Here is a 6,738-nt window from a genome sequence, read left to right as displayed (position 1 = left end):
AGAATCCTTAAAAAGTTATTTGTAGTGAGATAAAATTTTATTTAATTTATTTTCTCACAATGTTGTATCCTAATTTTGTTGCTACATATATTACAAGAGTATTATTTTGGCTTAAAATTTTGCTTCTTAAATTTAGATTATTTTAATGATTAAAAAAAAATTAAAGATTGCTTCTTAAATTCAGATTATTTTAATTATTACAAGAATTTATATTGTGCAAGCAAAATGAAATTGAAGAGAGAAAGAAAATATAAATGGGATTAATTCTATTTATATTTGTCCTTAAATGTAATTATAATATCACAGGGTTTTAAAAGATCAATGAAGGGGTGTCAATAGTCCAACTCGTATAAAAAACCATTTCATTATGAGTTGGGTATGGTTTACCCATGGGCCATAAACAAAACTCCAACACTCAAAATTGTCAAATGAAATAAATGAAAACAAAAACAAATAAGTGAAAAGTCATTATTAAATTGTTCACAGTGTAATCAATTGTTAACAATTAGAAAAGGAAAGCAACATGTAAAAATAAATATGAATTAAATAAATGCTATTGTAAATAATTAAATGAGATGAAATGAATTTTTTTTAATTTATGAACTCATATTATATTTACGTAATTACCGCTTTTATGTTTCAATAGTAATAAGAAAAATACCAAATCTATATTGTTGTTTTCGTACTTAAATCAATGAAATTTATAGTAATAATGCCGAGATGATTTTTGAGGGCATAGTTACCTAGCCCATTGGAAGGAAATAATTAATAATTATGAGAAATGATATTTCCACTGATAAAATATTATTGTGACAAAAATTATAAAGCCTTATTATAAATAAAATTAACATTTTGTGTGCTATATTGATACTGTAGCATAAATAATACTCCTTTTTTTTATGGGATTTATTGACATTGATCCTCCATCCTGAAATTCATGAGTAATCAACCTATTGAAAAAAAAAACACCATTTGATAGAAAATTATCATCTCAATAATTATAAGTCAAAGGATACATTTTTTTAGTTAAAGAAATTTTATTATTTTAACTAAATGGTACTCACATAAGTTGTTTTTTTTTTTCTTTCTTTGAATTTACCAGTTGATGTCATATTTGTGAAAGTTTATTATTAGAGTGTACGTTCTTATTTATTGAGAATTAATAATTTTTGTGATTAAACTTAATTTTAATTTTCTAGTATTCTTTAATTTAAGGATTAAGTTATTGTAATATTTATTATTTATAATTTTTATCCACTATATTTTTTCATATTTTAGTATCAATTTAATAATTAATAATAATTAATTATTATTATAATTTTTATATAATTAAATTTATCAAAATAAAAAAATATTTTGATAATAAAATTCAAACCAAACCCAAATGCATTGGTTTGAGTTGGGTTGAAAATATTTGAGTTGGTTTGAGTCGAACCCAAACTTTTATGGCTTGGTTTGGGTTGACTTAAAACCCAATCCAAACTTTTATGACTTGATTTGGGTTGACTTAAAATCCAATCCAAACTAACATATGCCCACCCCTACCCACAACCAGTGGCGAAGCCAATAACATTCTTTTTTTTCTTTCTTTCTTTTTGGAGTGAACTGGGTTTTTTTAATTAAACATTTTTTATTGTTCCAAGGGAATTATTAATAAGAAATTAAATATACACTTAATAAGAGACAGAATAAGTCTTATTCTTCAAAATATTTGTTTTATGCAAATAAAGCTATTGAAGTTTTGTAATTGCACCTTGATTTCAATTTTAAAGGCTTAAACTTTGACCGGGAGACATGAAAATTAGAGAGAAGTTTGAAGTTGAAAAATAGATTAATTTTGACAATAATTTTTACCATAATTGAAAAGATGGCATAACTAATTAACATAAAATTCTTATATAGGTTCCAATAAGAATATTTTTATAATTAACCACAAAATAATTTTGCAGGTCTAGGCTGGACTATGCACAACTTCAGTGACAATAATTTAAAATTCCCTCAAAAAAAGGAGAATAGAGAAATCCACTCCCATGTACAGTTAGAGAGACTTGAACCCTTCGTACGTAGTTAATGAATTCGAGACAATTTTTTTTTTTTAACAGGAGTTTGATTATTGGTTTCTTTTTAAAAAAAAATCTAAATTATGTCTCTAATTTCGTTTGATAAAATAATCGCTTGATGGATGAGTAGTCTGGGCCACGAGAACTAGAGGCCGCCCAGTTGAAAGGAAATTTAAGTAAAGCCCAACACTTCCTCGCAACCTCTATTCTCCCGTTTTCGCTCCTTAGTCCATTTTCAATTTCCTGGATCTAGCTGTAACGTACCCCATTTTTTGTCTTTTCGGTTAATTACACTGCAATCTCTGTTTTATTCTAAAATTAAAAACAAAATCGAATAGTCATATATTTTGACTTATTAGTCCTATCTTTTTTCTAATTTTTTTTTTGAATACTGATTAATCATCAGATTACTGCATTACACAGATATTTACAACAGCTGCTTATTGTAGCAGAGCTATTACACTGATATTTACAATCAGATATACATGATTGAGACTTACATTATTACAATGAATTCTATGAAGTACATGCTTAGACAAATAACTCCTCACAGGAGAGGGATGTCCATACTCCACTTGCATTTCGCAAGGGAGAAGGATTTTTAAATATAAAGAACATTTAGCCCCCACAATGCTTTTGTGGGGGCTAGAACCGCTGCCCTCACAATGCTTGTAAGGGCAGCAGCCCACCACTTCGGGCAAGGTCGAAGTGGCTTTTTTCTAATTTTTTAAACTAAATCAAAAGGTGAGATTTTTTTAATTATTAATTATCACACCCGTCATCAAAGTTTTAAAAAGAAAATTTACTCTACATACCTACCTAAATGTCAAATATATTCTTGATAAAACTAATTTTTTATTTGTACTAAGAAACTAATTAAAATAATATATAAAAAAATTGATTAAATTGTTTACATACCCCCTAGTTTCAGTTCCATATCTCTAGCAATTAACAATTGAATTCTATCACTAACTTAGAGTTATCGAACATGAGATGTGGAAGAAATTCTTGAATAAGTGTGGTGTCACTTGCATGTTCTTAATATGGTTTGTGAATATGTTACATGCATTAGTACACGTGCTAATCTCAGAATAAGTGTTACGCGCATGTAGTTAATGTGGCTCGCATTCATAAATTGAGATGAATTAAGAATACTCATATTTTTATGATTAGATAATGATGAGAATAATTATTCTAAATTTCTAAAAATTAAAACAAGAATAATTTACTCACTTTCTTAATGGAAGGAAGTGAATAAGGTCCATTATAAATACAAAGGGTCCTTAGCCTAGCCAATAATAATTTTGCCTAAAGGCTATATAGTTGAATATGCCAGTAGATTCTAATTATTCTTAAAATTTAACTTGAATAACAACAGCTGGAGGTGGAGTTGTATAACTTACTTAAGTTTATAATCAATAATATATTCTTGCATAACAAGCTTGTTCATCAAGCCCCTAGATGTAAGAATGAACGAAGACTAATTTTTCACCCTTACTTTTTGACACCTTTTTATTAAACAATAAAAAAATATTATTAATTGATAAATTAATATATTTTTATTATGTGTTGAAATTATTGATTGTACATTGAATAAGTATTATGAAAAAAAATATTAACTACAAATTAAGAATAAGAGATTAAATTCACATTCACATTTATCATAAAATATAGTTTGTAATTAATGTATGGTTTTACTATATATTAAATCAATTAATTATTTAGAAAGATAATTAATTTGACTATATTAATTCAAATATAAGAATAAATCATTTTATCCGGTGACATTAATTAAGTCAATACTCCTAAAGGTACATTTGACATATTGTATTGTGCTGAATTAGTTGTATTGCATTATGGTATATTGCATCTAGGTGTATTAAACTGTAATACAATATCATGTTTGGTGCAACCTCAACTATAACATATGTAATAATATTTTATATCATTATTTGTATTACTATTAATTTTAAATTAATATTATTCAAATTTATTAATATTTAAGTATTTATTATTAGCTATATTAAGTTATTTTAAAATAATTAATTTTTATACATTCATTATTATAATATAATTAATTAATATAATATAATATTTTTAGTTTTATATATTATTTAAGTATTTATTATCAATTACATTAAATTATTAAATAGTAATCAATTTTTATATATTAATTACTATAATATAAGTAATTAATGTAATATTATGTTATTTTTATATAATATGTAAGTACTTATTATTAGTTATATTAAATTATTAGATAATAATCATTTTTTATATTTATTAATATAATATAATTAAATAATAAATTATTTATTTATATTTTTAATATAATAAAACTATAATATAATATTATTCAATAATAAAATATAAATTTATGGACTTTTGTGTCAAAATATAATTTTTTTTGTTTTTTTAATTTTATAGCAAGCATTAGGGACTTTAGTGTAAACAACCCAACCGAAACATCTTAGCCACTAAACTAGTTTTGAGTTAGATCCTAATGGTAGATTAGAAAAAGACAAAAAAATTGGTATGACCTCAGTGGTAACGTAACTGACTCCTTTTTCTTTTCTTTTTATTTTTTTTACCAATAATATTTATTTTAGTTTCCAAGGAGTGAAAATCTCAAGTTTTTTTTTGTTCTTTTTTTTTTTTGTCCTTTTTACGCAATACTGTCATGGCAAGGTACTAAGGTAGATTAAGGTTTCAATGTAAGAACATAATTGGTTGTTGGTGCAACGAGACTGTGCTGAATTGAATTGAGTTACTTGGCATTGTTTAAGACTTATAAGTCAAATTTAGTTGATGCTTTATTTTCCTTGTTCATGCTTGGGATCAAGGTCCTCTCTTAATTAGATCTTTTTCTAAGCAAATTTTATTAACATGATTGGTGGTTAATAAATTAAAAAAAAAAGGTAGTTAAATTTTAATTATATTCTAACACTAAAATACAGATGACATAAGATTGCAAAAGACTAGGAGAGCTCAAATGAGAAGATGATTCTAGTCCCATGCTTAGATCGTCTAATCTTGAATGGTATTAAACTTAGTGCTGGTTACGTATAACTTATTTAATAATTATAAGTGTTTATTTAATCGTATAAGCACTTATAAATTTTTTGTTGTTATTTAAGTAGAGCTTTTGAATATTAAATGAATTATTTTATCTTCACTAACAAAAGTATAAATTTTAAACTTTTAGGAATAGCAATTGATTTTTTTTAAACTATTAAAATCTCTAAAATATTTTTTACTTATTTGACAATCTTATTTCTCTCATTTCATAACATGATTTTACAAAATTTACCGATTAAAGTAATTTTATAATTTTTAATAAAAACTTTCATTTACAACCAAACAACTTTTTTTAAAATAAAAACTCTACTAGTAAAAATTCTATTTAAATAACTTTATTTAAAAAACCATATCAAACGAGGCCTTAATCTTTATTCATTTGGTTGATTATCAGAGCCTGATATAATTTCTATTTATACAATATTTTTATTATACATTTAAATGTGACACATTTTTTTTTCTTAATATATTACAATCAGAACTCTATTAATATTTATAATTAGAAATCGATCGAGACTTTCCTTAATAATTCTACTATAATAAAATGTGAATTGCTACTTCACATAATATTGGAAGGATATCTATTATATCCTAAATTATGAAAAAGTAATTATACCTCTATCTAATTTTATTGAGAGAAAAATTAAGTACAACTATTATTAGGACTCGTACCCATACGCTAAAAGAATTTAGGGTGGCCAATAGAAGGTGACACATGTTATTGTCACTGGAGTGGCAACTAACGGCCAATGACTAAGAGATATCTAACATACAATCGGAGTCTTTATATATATATATATATATATCTACGCAATGATGAATTTTTCTTTTTCTTTTTTGGGTTGCAAACGGAGCAATATGAAAGACCCATGCGCAAGGGCACCATCCGAATATCACTCAAATGGTGTTATCACGGCACCCTTGTCGATTTTCGTTGTACGACAAAAAGCTACGGAAAGGTAACTGCCATTGTAGGTTAAAAAAAAAAAAAAAAAACCACCTGATAGTATATATATATATATATATATATCAAAACCCTCCCTCTTTGACGGTCTGATCGAATCCTACTCTAGAATGTGTTGCGGTAGCTTGCGTTATACTATTTTATATTACACTGAATTAAAATGTGGTTAATATAATAAGGTGTATAAAATTAATCTATAAGAGTAAGGTTTATGTTATATTCATTAAAATATTATTTATATTTTAAATATAATCATTTAACTCTGACTATGCAATAAATTATAATGAAATTTATATTTATATTTGTATTTAAGTTTCAATAATATAATATAGTAATAAATCTAAATATTTAACAAATAAATAATAATACATTGTTTTATTTTCATTACATAAAATCAATTATTTTACTCTAAATACGTAAAAAAATATTTTAATTTTATTTATTCATTTATTATTTATTAGAATACTAAATTTAAAAATAAATTTAAATTAAACGATTATATTCGACATTAATAAATAAAATAAATTTATAATTTAATATTATATTGTTTTATAATATGATATAATTTATTTTATATTAAATAATTATATAGTATTATATTTGTACAATATAATATTAAAATAATACTATATAATA

Source organism: Citrus sinensis, chromosome 3, assembly GCF_022201045.2.
Source record: "Citrus sinensis cultivar Valencia sweet orange chromosome 3, DVS_A1.0, whole genome shotgun sequence".
NCBI lineage: Eukaryota > Viridiplantae > Streptophyta > Magnoliopsida > Sapindales > Rutaceae > Citrus > Citrus sinensis.
This window is presented reverse-complemented; position numbering follows the sequence as displayed.